At 43.8% G+C, this 14151-nt stretch overlaps 1 protein-coding gene across 1 annotated transcript in view; it reads right to left on the bottom strand.

The window, feature by feature from the left end:
- Positions 1–13627, bottom strand: part of LOC126415608 (uncharacterized) — a 374003-nt gene extending 360376 nt beyond the window's left edge. The window contains exon 1 of the mRNA XM_050083441.1: positions 13476–13627. The gene's annotated coding sequence lies outside the window, so the exon portion shown is untranslated. The remainder of the gene's footprint in view (positions 1–13475) is intronic.
- Positions 13628–14151: the final 524 nt, after the last annotated feature.

Raw genomic sequence — 14151 nt, 5'->3', positions numbered from 1 at the left:
GTAGCGGCCAAGCCAGATGGACCAAGGTTTTTTAAGGAGGTGTAACTCCTCCTATGCTCCCAGTTATTATCCAGTTATTCTGTCGTGTGACAGGCAGAATACGGCATCTCAAGAAAGAGGTCAGGTAGGCGAGTTTTCCTCTGGTCATACCTGAAATTTTCCAAACCATTGTTTTGAAAGTCTCGTGTTTACAGTTTCTGAACTGCAGCCAACAGACGCACACTTTGCACACTCAGCCTCTTCGTAAACAGAACTTCATCCAAGATGTCTCGTACCCGTTAAATGAGATGCCTTCTCCCTCAAAAATCTCAGGAATGTTAATGCGACGATCTTCTACCACAATACGACGAATTTTGCCGGTCATTTCTTCAAGAGAAATTAAACGAGCTAAAGGAACGTGCCAAATCTACAGCGTTCTTAAGTACATCGGACTAAAAACGAGTGAGCTTCCTTAAAGGAGCATGTTGTTCGCTTTGGAGCGCTGCAGCTGGCTAGAACTAGTGGCAGGCGGTTACGGGACCTTCCAAATCTTAAGCAAGTTTATTTGTAAAGGTTCGTATTGGTCACAAAAATTGTACATTTCACAATTACTGGTTTTGGCCATCGCCATCTTCAAATCTGTTACAAATAGAAAAATAGTGGTGTAAGCAACTAAGTTTAGTTAGCTCAAGTAAAATCTACAAAAGTCTAGTGATACACAAAAACAATAAAAATACTGACATGATTGGCAGCCATTCATACGAGACAGACATAAGCTACTGGCCATTAAAATTGCTACACCAAGAAGAAATGCAGATGATAAACGGGTATTCATTGGACAAATATACTAGAACTGACATGTGATTACATTTTCACGCAATTTGGGTGCATAGATCCTGAGAAATCAGTACCCAAAACAACCACCTTTGGCCGTAATAACGGCCTTGATACGCCTGGGCATTGAGTCAAACAGAGCTTGGATGGCGTGTACAGGTACAGCTGCCCTTGCAGCTTCAACACGATACCACAGTTCATCAAGAGTAGTGACTGGCGCATTGTGACGAGCCAGTTGCTCGGCCACCATTGACCAGACGTTTTCAATTGGTGACAGATCTGGGGAATGTGCTGTCCAGGGCAGCAGTCGAAAATTTTCTGTATCCATAAAGGCCTGTACAGGACCTGCAACATGTGGTCGTGCATTATCCTGCTGAAATGTAGGGTTTCGCAGGGATCGAATGAAGGGGAGAGCCACGGGTCGTAACACATCTGAAATGTAACGTTTACTGTTCAAAGCACCGTCAATGAGAACAAGAGGTGACCGAGACGTGTAACCAATGGCACCCCATACCATCACGCCGGGTGATATGCCAGTATGGCGATGACGAATACACGCTTCCAATGTGCGTTCACCGCGATGTCGCCAAACACGGATGCGACCATCATGATGCTGTAAACAGAACCTGGATTCATCAGAAAAAATGACGTTGCGCCATTCGTCGTTGAGTACACCATCACAGGCGCTCCTGTCTGTGATGCAGCGTCAAGGGTAACCGCAGCCATGGTCTCCGAGCTGATAGTCCATGCTGCTGCAAACGTCGTCGAACTGTTTGTGCAGATGGTTGTTGTCTTGCAAAGGTCCCCATCTGTTGACTCAGGGATCGAGACGTGGCTGCACAATCCGTTACAGCCATGCAGATAAGATGCCTGTCATCTCGACTGATAGTAATACGAGGCCGTTGGGATCCAGTGCGGCGTTCCGTATTACCCTCCGGAACCCACCAATTCCATATTCTGCTAACAGTCATTGGATCTCGACCAACTCGAGCAGCAATGTCGCGATACGATAAACCGCAATCGCGATAGGCTACAACCCGACCTTTATCAAAGTCAGAAACGTGATGGTACACATTTCTCCTCCTTACACGAGGCATCAGAACAAAGTTTCACCAGGCAACGCCGGTCAACTGCTGTCTGTGTATGAGAAATTGGTTGGAAACTTTCCTCATGTCAGAACGTTGTAGGTGTCGCCACCGGCGCCAACCTTGTGTGAATGCTCTGAAAAGTTAATCATTTGCATATCACAGCATCTTCTTCCTGTCAGTTAAATTCCGCATCTGTAGGATGTCATCCTCATGGTGTAGCAATTTTAATGGCCAATAGTGTACTTAAAAATATTGGGACGTAGGTATCAACGTCAAAATCTACGGGGTGTTTCGTAATTCATGTTACGTACTTCTAGAGGCTGTCGAGGAGACTTAGTAGACCAAGTTTTACGCAGGAAACCAAGCCCGCAAACGTCATCTAACGACGCTTCCGAGCGTAAAAGCTACAGGCGCCAGCACCTTAACATATGTATGTACAGGGTGATTTTCTGATAATGTTACAATCTTTCAAGAACGATAGACAAGGATATATGCATCAGTTTGAGGTTAGGGTCCCTGGTACAGAAACGAACGAGTCGAAAGTTACAAGCGAAAATCGTTCTGATACCACTGACAATGGACAATGTACCGGTACTGTTGTTGATAAACTGTAGGACAGGCAACTTCCACAGGTGGCAGTATGGAGCAAAACAAGAAAAAATGTCGAGTAAAGATGGGCTCTAAAATGAGTGCCTTAGGAGCTACGAGCACTTGCTCAGTGGAAGAGATGTATTTCACACTAACGAAGATAAATAAGTTCTCATGGATCCTCAGATATCCATAATTTGTCTGTTGAACGGGAGTTACAATGCACACTAACCAGTCCTGTCTGCACGTGCACATGCAAACAGGCACTTTCAAATGAAACGGCAAATGTTCTCGAAAGCAGCTAGGAAATAGATGTAAGACTGCCATTAACTTCAAAATGTTTAGAAAACTATCCTTGTAATTGTTCTCAAGGTCACAATTTTTTTTAATGCCAGTGAGCTTAGGGAAGTGGGTGCTGCTTTTGTCAGAATTTATCCCTTCCTCAATGGGATTTTCTTTTTACATGCGTCCCCATCAAATCAGAAATAAGTTGTTTCTCAGGTTGCAACGTCTTACTGTCGACACTGCGCAGTCAAGTTCACTTAAAATGCGAGGTCTGCAGTTCATTCCAGATGTTCTAATTTTCTTTCCAGCTCTTATATTTCCTTCATGACTTTAACAATATATCGCGTTTTAAATCGAAAAATCGTAGCTGCCATGTCCCTTGACTTAAGCAACGTACTTTGAGTAACATATAGACCGCCTCGATAGCTGAGTGGTCTACGCTACAGAATGCCATGCAAAGGGGCCCGGTTTCGATTCCTGAGTCGGAGATTTTCTCCGCTCTGGGACTCGGTGCTGAGACGTCTTCGTCATCGTATCATCCCCACCGACGCGCAAGTTACCGAAGTGGCGCCAACTAAAAAAGACTTGCACCCGGGGACCGGTTTACCCGACGAGCGGCGCTAGCCACACATTTCATTTTTCAGTCATATAAGAAGTCCCCATACTCTTCGCTCTATTCCATCGCAAACTGTTGCAATTGACAATGGAAAAAATGGGTACGACTTCAGAAAATTTACTATCCGTATCACTAGTTTCATCACGTGCTTCATGTCTGAAAATTTAGCACGAAGTGCTTCTTGATGCACAGGACAGACAATGAACCCTATTCGCCGATCGTTGCTTTTTTTTTTCATTGTCAACTAAACCTGCAAATTCTTTGCAAATAGTGTTGCAAAGACGTTGCATTTGTGGTACCCATCGATTATGTGACTGTATGTCGCATAATAGATATTTAGAATTCTAATCCTGCTCTTTCGTCATTCCCATTCATTTTCGACGGCTTGTGACCATAGATTGCTAGAGTGTCTCTTTTTTTTGCAAACAGCCACTGGACCTGTGGTCTTCTATTTTATCACGAACAAATAGCGAAGGATTAACACCCCTGACACCACGATTATGCAGATCTGAAGAAAGTCGTGGCGAATAAAAAATGGCGCACCGGAACGCTAAATTCTCACTTCGCCCAGTACTTCCGAGTAGTACTGAGAAAAGCCGAGACAGCCCGTACCTCGTTCTCGGGTGCAGTGTTGCACTCCCTTGCTGTCCCTACCACAAACGAAGAAACTTGTAGACTCACTTTTTAACCGAATCGAGTCCGTTCATTATCAAGGCTAGGGGTGGTGTTACACGTTAGTAGAATGACGTCTGCTGAGGGTGTCAATATTTTCCCCATCGAGCTTACGACTCTGTTGAAACTCATTTTATCAGCAATAAATTATTTCAAGTGCTAATGCAGTTTCCTATGAACTTCCCTCATCTTTGTTTCTATCTGTGCAGAATTTAATGTAACTGAGAAACATCACAGCACAATACTTGACTATCTATTTCTACCGACACATCAGCAAGCTGCCAATAACATGTTAAAACAGTTCGAAAAATTAAACAAAACCGTCGTAACTTTCCGACGGCCATGAAGTAGGAAATGACCGAATTTATCAAACTGAGTTGTAAAACGCCCGAAATCCGACGTCGGCGTGGAACTTGTAAGACAGTCTCACTCTGCACTTAGCAGGAAACCTGACGATGACAATACCGGTAATTTTCTAAATTATAACGCAAAAACTGTCTGTATGTGATGGGGCATACTCACTTTCAGGGTGCAATTTGAAACTGACATACAGGTACAGGGTTCGTGGACTGATATCAAGAATGTTCTCGCATTTAGTAATACGTCATTCACACACTTTATTGTCTGTTGCATATCTTATCGCATGAAGTTCCTGCTGGTTTTCCTGTCGCCAAATATTCGCGGATGTTTGTGAGAAGGAACTCTTGTACAAGTGACTACCAGTGTGAAACTGTAGCTTCACTCGCTGGGCCGCAATTTGACCCCCTTTCAAACTCCCTCAGTTGGCTGTGGGAAGCACGAATGTATCACCGTGGCATTCATTGTTGCCTGCTTACTTCACACCACACCGAGTCTTCTGGCTGTGAGCATTCGATAATCGCTCTGGTCGCTATGCCGCTACGCTGTTGGCGGACGACATGGAAACCATGATCGCCGGCCGGGTTGGCCGAGCGGTTCTAGTCGCTACATTCTGGAACCGCGCGACCGCTACGGTCGCAGGTTCGAATCCTGCCTCGGGCATGGATGTGTGTGACGTCCTTAGGTTAGTTAGGTTTAAATAGTTCTAACTTCTAGGGGACCGATGACCTCAGAAGTTAAGTCCCATAGTGATCAGAGCCATTTGAACCATTTTTGAAACCAGGATCAGTACTTCTACTATCCCCCAGGTGGCATACGCCGTCACCAGATCAAAATCGACATCTTCTTTCCAGGTGTATTATCTTTTTTCCTGCAGTGTATATCGAAAGTCATTGTACAGTGCATGGCTTACGGTACTTAACACAAATATTAAATACGGTTCTCTCTCCAGCTCCAGTCGAGTGTGGGGCGAGTGAAAAATGACTCTTTACCGCGTAACCGCCCGTTGTAACAGTTTTATGTTACATACTTCTAGAGGCTGTCGAGGAGACTTAGTAGGTCATGCAAACTGATTATAATTTAAGTTAAATTTTTAAAACGCTGTGGAAATAACATCACTGGTCTGATCGACGTCAAATTGCAATGGAATATCATCGTAGAAGGGGGAAAACGTAAGGCAGAAGAAAAAAATAGTGTGAAAATTGATCAATAGAAGGCTCTGTATGTGTCCCAATACGTAAATGAAAACACGTATCATGCGCACGAGCAATTGAAGTTGGTATAAAAACGCCAGGTACACGGCTTTTCCTCCTTTCGCGTCTGCGACGTTCGTCATGATTGTCTCAATGCAGGATTGCGCTCTGTTTGTAAAGCTGTATTACAAGAATGATGACTGTGCACACGTTGCTCTGTAGGAGTTCCGGACACTGACGGCTCTGATAAAAGGCGTTGGTCCGATGACTGCCGTGGGTCTGGAGAAAATGATTCGGAAATTCGAAAAGACAGGTTCTTTCGGTGTGCGACCTGGTAGAGGGAGGAAATGAATTGATTCTGCGGCAGTGGAAGCAGTGACGACAGCAGTACAGGAGGAGACGAGTGGTGGTGTGCAAACGTGTAGTGCACGGAGAATTACCCGAACATTGGACATGCCGGTGAGCACCGTGCGTAAAATCCTACGAAACATCCCTCTTTGCGATCCATTCAGAATTACCCATGTGCACGAGTTGCTTCCTGTTGACCTGCCAGCATGAGAGACCTTTGCTTTAGAATTTCTTGCTCGTATGGAAGTCGACAATGATTGGCCGTGGAAAATTTTGTGTACAGACGGAGCCCACTTCCATCGGACAGGATATCTCAGTACACAGAATTGTCGAATATGGGCAAAGGAAAATCCTCACGCAAATCAACCAGAACCACTTCAACCTGAAAAGGTCACTGTGTGGTGGGGTTTTCGGCATCATTTATCATAGGGTCATATTTTTTCGAAGAGACAGGTGCTTCCGGTCCTGTTGCCTGCACCGTCACTGGTAAGCGCTATGAGTGTCTTTTGGGCAACTACGTCATTCCAGCTCTCCAATAGCGTGGATGTATGGATGGGATCATAATTATGCGAGATGGCGATCCTCCGCACATTGAAAATGCTGTTGAGCAACTGCTGAAGCGTCATTTCGGAAATGCTAGAATTATCAGCCGCTATTTCCTTACAGTCTGGCCGTCCCGACCACCTGCTATTAAGCCGTGTGATTTCTGGCTGTGGGGCTATCTGAAAGATGTTGTGTTCAGTGTTTCGATTGCAGACTTAGAAGCATTGAAGGCACGCATTGCGTGACACATTCTGAACGTGAGCCCGGAAACACTTCGATCAGTTGTGGAACATGCTGTTTCTCGATTTCAACTTGTTGCAGAAAACGGTGGACAGTATTTTGAACATGTTTTGCGCCAGTTACACGGAAATTAATAATCCGATTTTATCTTGATTGATGATTTGTATGCGGTTATTGGCCTCAGGACAATTAAAAACCGATTTTTCCCATCCGATGTGACATGACCTTGCCGTGGTGGATGGGCTTACGTAAAACAGTATCACACCTGTACACTCATGCACATTGAATAGTACAATTTGTTTAACGTCAAACGTACACCTTAGGCATTGTTGTATGATTCATTTGTCATTTGTAGTCGATCACTATTAAATTATGACGCTTAAAGGCGCTGTCTATTGCTACATCTTGCAACTATTTATTTTTCTTCTGCCACACGTTTTCCCCTTCTTCGATAATATTCCGTTGCAATTTGACGTTATTCTGACCAGTGGTATTTCTACAGCGGTTTCAAGGTTTAACTTTAATTATAATCACCCTGTAAATTGAAGCGATCGTGAGACAGTAAACTATTGTACAAACACTTACTTCCGGGTTTCAAAATTTTGCTCTGTAAGGTTTCGCGATAACAACGTACAGCACGAAAGCTTACAGGCCGACCTCGTCTGTTGACTGACAGAGACCGCCAACAGTTGAAGAGGGTAGTAATGTGTAATAGGCAAACATCTATCCAGACCATCACCCAAAAATTCCAAATTGCATCAGGATCCACTGCAAGTACTATGACAGTTAGGCGGGAGGTGAGAACACTTGGATTTCATGGTCGAGCGGCTGCTTATAAGCAACACATCACGCCGATAAATGCCAAACGACGCTTTGTTTGGTGTAAAGAGCATAAACATTGGACGACTGAACTGAGGAAAAACGTTGTGTGGAGTGACGAATCACGGTACACAATGTGGCGATTCGATGGCAGGGTATGGGAATGGCGAATGCCTGGTGAACGTAATCTGCAAGTGTGTGTAGTGCCAACAGTAAAATTCGGGCTAGCCGGGGTGGCCGAGCAGTTCTAGGCGCTACAGTCTGGAACCGCGTGATCGCTACGGTCACAGGTTCGAATCCTGCCTCGGGCATGGATTTGTGTGATGTACTTACGTTAGTTAGGTTTAAGTAGTTCTAAGTTCTAGGGGACTGATGACCTTAGCAGTTAAGTCCCATAATGCTCAGAGCCATTTGAACCATTTTTGAGTAAAATTCGGAGGCGATGGTATTGTAGAGTGGTAGTGTTTTTCATGGAGTGTTCAAATGGTTCAAATGGCTCTGAGCACTATGGGACTTAACTTCTGAGGTCATCGGTCCCCTAGAACTTAGAACTACTTCAACCTAACTAACCTAAGGACATCACACACATCCAGGCCCGAAGCAGGATTCGAACCTGCTACCGTAGTGGTCGCGCGGTTCCATACTGTAGCGCCTAGAACCGATCGGCCACCCTGGCCGGCTTCATGGAGGGGGTTTGCACCCTTGTTGTTTTTCGTGGCATGACAGCACAGGCCTACATTGATGTTTTAAGCACCTTCTTGCTTCCCACTGTTGAAGAGCAATTCGGGGATGGCGATTGCATTTTTCAACATGATCAAGCAGCACCTGTTCATAATGCACAACCTGTGGCGGAGTGTTTACACGACAATAACAGCCCTGAAATGGACTGGCCTGCACAGAGTTCTGACCTGAATCCTATAGAACACCTTTGGGATGTTTTGAAACGCAGACTTCGTGTCAGGCCTCACCGGCCGACATAGATACCTCTCCTCAGTGCACCATTCGTGAATAATGGGCTGTCATGTCCCAAGAAACCTTCCAGGACCTGACTGAACGTATGGCTGCGAGATTGGAAGCTGTTATCAAGGCTAAGGGTGGGCCAACACCATATTGAATTCCAGAATTACCGATGGTGGGCGCCACGAACGTGGCCAGGTGTCCGCATACTTTTGATCACATTGTGTATGTAGGCTACCCCGTAAGGAGAGTGTCAGACACAAGCATATATATGAGCATAGGAGTATCGTATCGTTATTCTCATAGCATGTATTATCGAATTATAAGCTTTCATAATTTTCTTTCATCATTCACATTGATATCAAACACAGATAACTAAACATGCTAGACTGCCCACTGTAACATATGTAACATAAGTCGTTCAAATTACCTTTATTTTTATTCTGACGGTCGAAGAGGATTTTGGACACACTACACGACTGATCTCATTGCTGTAGGTCTCATTCTTCATTCGTGTCCCAGAAGTACAGTGCAGTTTTATTGCTTTCTCATTTCAGATTCATAAGATAGCTAAATAAAGCAACTTGGACCGCTTCAAAATTAACTTTTCATCAAACTGTTAAAAGTCTCCTCATCAGAATGTTTCTTGAATTTTTTTGAGGCTCCTTCCCCCTCCTTTCTTATTCGCTCTACAGGACGATCAGTTATTTCGTGCAACTGACTTCTGCAGTTAACCACTTAACTGGAAAGCCTTCATAGCTCGTTTAGCAAAAGAGATATATATATATATCTGAAGCCGATAAATAAACTCTCGAGGAAAAGACAACATACAGCAAAAGCTGATTCGCGTTGTCTGTTGCCCGCCATGCGCTCCAACAGACCAGGTTCTTCGCAGCAGGCGACTGTCTGCTTATTCACTAACCACACGTTTTGAATTGCGCTCCGAATCATCTTAGGGAGATATGTAGTAAATTTATTGTTTTAAATCTGCTGTAGCTTTGACTCTCAGTTTTCTCATAACACTTCTGCAGGTTTGCAGTGAACAGTGTTGCGCAGACAAAATGAGCTTCTTTACTGCATACATTGCAATGAGCTATAAACGCACCGCGCGTAAATCTTTCGTATTCTAAAAGTCAGTTTTAAACACTGCATCTGTCACTTGCTAGTAAAGACGAAATGTATTCCGTTTGATTCTAAGTACCTCTACAACTCGAGTGTCAGAAAATCTCAGCGTTCACATCGTGACCGTTCTGGCGCGCCTCTTCGTCTAGTCCACAATTTACACTCTCGTATAAACCCATTTTCTGTGGTGCTGATCTGCCACTGTATTTATCATGTCAGTAAGATTCGCGGTTCTCTTCATATTTATGGCATTCCAGATAGCTTTACAGAACAGATTCCAAGCCATGGTACCAGCTTACACTGTAATTGAGAGGAAGCGCTGACACACACACACACACACACACACACACACACACACACACACACACACGTTTGTGTATATTAGCGTACAGGGTGTCTCTCCTAACAGCTACCAGGCACATTTTCTCTGGTGTTTCGGCAGATATTGGCAATATGGTTTTTGTAACGTGTAGCTAGAGTCACCCCAGACAAATACTGATAGCCATGTCTTTCATGCGACGTCCAGCATCGACGTAAAAGCGTCGACTTGTTTCCTGTTCCAAGTAAAATGAATTTTAAATTTGAATTTTACTTGCCCATTCGACTCACGCCCCGTCCTCACAGCTTTACTTCTGCCAGTACCTCGTCTCCTACCTTCCAAACTTTACAGAAGCTCTCCTGCGTACCTTGCAGAACTAGCACTCCTGAAAGAAAGGATATTGCGGAGACATGGCTTAGCCACAGCCTGGGGGATGTTTCCAGAATGAGATTTTCACTCTGCAGGCAAAGGTACCGAGTTCGAGTCTCAGTCGGGCACACAGTTTTAATCTGCCAGGAAGTTTCATACCAGCGCACACTCCGCTGCAGAGTGAAAATCTCATTCTGATAATGAGCATTATTTGTTTGGGCTGACTCCATCTTCACATTCCAAGAACTAAATTGCAAATATCTGCCAAAACATCAGAGAAAATGCGCCTGACAACCAACATCCAGTGTAAGCAACAGATTATCTAAATCTTGAAAAATGTCGAGATTACACTTCTTTTGTTTAGCATCGATAATGATTTAATGTCTGTTGAACAACAGTTTCTGGACCATTTCTCGACAAGTGTCACATTTATTGAAGACTGGTGCTTTATAACTATAGAGACAAAGTAAGATCAAGAACAGACAGAAATAATTTGTACACTATACGACTTATTATGTGCGCATTTCCAAGTCCTGTTTAGTAGTTGTGTACAAATACAAAATAACAGCAATTATCGCAGAACTATTCAGGGTTGGTAAATAAACTTATATGTTCTGCGGAGTAAACCAGACTTGCCCCTAACATGTACGTTAGTTTTTAACACCACGATTTCCAGAGGCACAGACTTGTAGGAAAAGGCATCCTCTTGTCTTCCTCCGACTTTGAACTGACTTATCCAACCAATGACAGATGGGAGCTGCGGTTAAAGTGGACTCCAAACCATGATGTAACTTGTCATTTTTCACTATGCCTAGGTAAGAGAAGTGATCGGTCCTCTGTTGTCTGACTATTATCCACAGAGAAATAAGGCCTTTATTGATTGACATTTGTAGTTAACCACAGACATATCGATACGAAAAAAATCCTAAATCTTTTGTAGAAACTTAAACTGATTATTAGGTATAAGTACAGAAATAGACACGCAAGCTCGCTTTGGACAAATTGGGAAATCAGCCTAAGGTTTTCATAGAAACCACCCCAATATTTTGCCTTAAGTTATTGAAGAAAACAAAGGAAATCCAGTTGTGGATGGCTGGAAAGTAATCGAAACACAGTTTTCTCCCGAATAGTAGTCCATAATCTAACCACTGCGCCACCTCACTAGGAAATGTCTTTGCTGTTTTCTGGCTGAAACATGAGGAACTTCCTACAATAAAGGAGACCTGGAAACACAGAAATATCCTCCAGTGAACTCAGAAGCGCCGCTTTCATTCTTTGTTAACGAAACAGTGTTTCAAGACAAAACCAACAGGAAAAATATTTTTCTTGCACTAAAGATAAGTGAAGAGAGGCTACAGAAAGCAATCTCTCTTTATTATATGTAGTTCGGCACCAATACATATAGTAAAAAATTAATACACTGTTCGTTACATACCAATACCTAAACTGCACATGATGTATAAGGGACACTTTGCCATGATTCTTCCGACTACGATGCAGAAGTTCCACTGGGAAGCCCTTACACATTATTCACACAGTCCCAATCTTTTCACATGCGATTTCCATATTTTTGGAGCCCGGAAGAAAGACTTTCGTGGCTGTCGATTTGATTTCGAAGAAAGATGCGCACGCTTGGGTAGGATCAGGATTCCGAAGGCAACCGCAAGCATTTTTCCATGAAGGCACTGACCGTCTTGCCTCATGGTAGAATAAATGTATTAACAATTATTGGGACTACTTTTTAAATAATAGTTTATTTTGTTTCCATCTGACTCGATTTCATTTGACAGCCCCTTATATAACGTGTATCCTGCCTAGAATTTTCAGTACTGTTCCCAGAGTTCATCAGATAATTTCCAGAGTTTCCATATTCCATACTGATATCTGAAAATCTATTTTTTGTCATCATGTTAACTAACATTAGCATATTGAATCTGTGATCTTACAAGTTGTCCAGTACTATTATGGCCAATACAGAGCAATTGCGTAAACGCGACTGTGTTGTAGAACATCTGGAAACGCATTACAAGGACTGAAAGTGGAGGCTAGACCATTAACTTAGCATGCACAAGGAAAGAAAAAATACACTCACAAACGCACGCTCACACGACAAACACACACACACACACACACACGAAGACGAAAAGAAAGTGAGAGAGAGAGAAGACTGAGAGGAAAGCCATAACCATATATCACGTTTAGTACGGTGATTCAGGAGCTAATGATACGTTGAGGCTAACATTCCAAGTAAAACAATGAAACAAACAAGGACTAAAATAGCGGTCGCCAACTGTCTTCAAGCTTAGCTAATTATGTTCTTTTGTTGCGGACGAGTCGGGCGTGAATTACGTTACAAATAACGAAGCTTACGCCGATGATTGTGTATCAAGATTGGCAATTATATTTAGAATAAATACAATCAAAGATACGCTGTAAACGTGTCTACTTGCGCTATTGCTTCTAATCCGAGCTCATCGTATCACAGAAATTTTACAGCTAATATACGATTGCTCATCGTGTCGCAAGTACATATAAAACTTATTACATTTATTTTGATAGCGCTCGCACAAAGACAACTGCAACACCTTAACCTATTATTCAATTAAATCTGGTTGTTTCCTCCTCTGAAATCTAAAATCTAAAACAGTGTGTAGTGGAGGGAAGTATCACTAGCTGGTAACAGCGGACTCATTATTATAATGGATACAACATCGCATCGAAAAGACGTATAAAATTAAACAAAGTCTTAATCATTCAATTGTGGTTGTGTGTCACTGAAAATTTGATAGTACGATAGTGCTCAATGCACACGCTGTGATACCTCTTGGGAATCATGAAATGGTGCGTAGCATTCTTGGCGTGGAGAGGAGAAAAAAAGGAGGGAAGTGTAGCCAGCGCCACGGTATCTAGAAGGCACGCAGTCTTGACCCAAATCCTTGAGATGGGCTATTCTTTCGGAACCGCGGAGTCTCGGAAAAACATTTGCCACATAACGGGGAAAGCCGGTTATTTTTGAGAACATTATTAATACAAAGTGTGTCAGAGGCTAGCGTACCCCCACTCGTGGCGTGGCGTGTCGCGGCGCGCCGCAGTTGGCAGCACTGGAACGAGACGTAGCGCGTCCGCAGAGCGTAGTCGGCCCTTACCTTTCAGAGCAGGCGGCGGCGGTGGACGAACAGCTCGTGCGCTTCTCTGCCGCGAGGGACTAAAAATCTCGAATTATGCCCTCTTCGCTTCCCATTAGATTACAAGAGGACGTGGGAGGCTCTGTTCTCGGAGCGCGGGGGTAGGGGCGTCGGCGTCCGCTAAATTTAGCCGCAGACGCACAGTGTTAGATTTCTGCCTCGCATGCAGCCGGCCGCTCGGACACCGATTGGCCGGGCCTCTGAGTCACATGATACCGGTGCTGCCAATCGGCCTCGGGGCAGTCGCTAATGTCCTGCCTGCGAACGTCTTCGCATCGCTGCCGCTTCGTTGTTTCTGCAAATGTCCCGAGCGAAGGGAAAGGTCAAAACCAATGGAGTCCCACAGGAAGAGGCCATACATCGCGACCAACTGATTGCGAAGATCTTTCGCAATATTGAGGGGCACACGGAAGAAATTACTTTGCAAAGTCTTAGTCAGACATAGACACTTGGGTTAAATATCTAGGAGTAAAGTTGCAAAGCTTTATGAAATGGAACGAGCACGTAAGGACGTTAGCAGGGAATAAAAAAAAAAAACTCGAATCAAAACACCTTCAGCCACCTAAATTTCCAATTGGTATTTTATTTGAGTAACCAGTTTCAGCGTTACATTACATTACCTTTGCCAAACGCAGTC

The sequence above is a fragment of the Schistocerca serialis genome, chromosome 1, assembly GCF_023864345.2.
Source record: "Schistocerca serialis cubense isolate TAMUIC-IGC-003099 chromosome 1, iqSchSeri2.2, whole genome shotgun sequence".
Taxonomy (NCBI): domain Eukaryota; kingdom Metazoa; phylum Arthropoda; class Insecta; order Orthoptera; family Acrididae; genus Schistocerca; species Schistocerca serialis.
The sequence above is the reverse complement of the archived record's forward strand: the minus strand, read 5'-3'. Positions and strand labels throughout refer to the sequence as shown.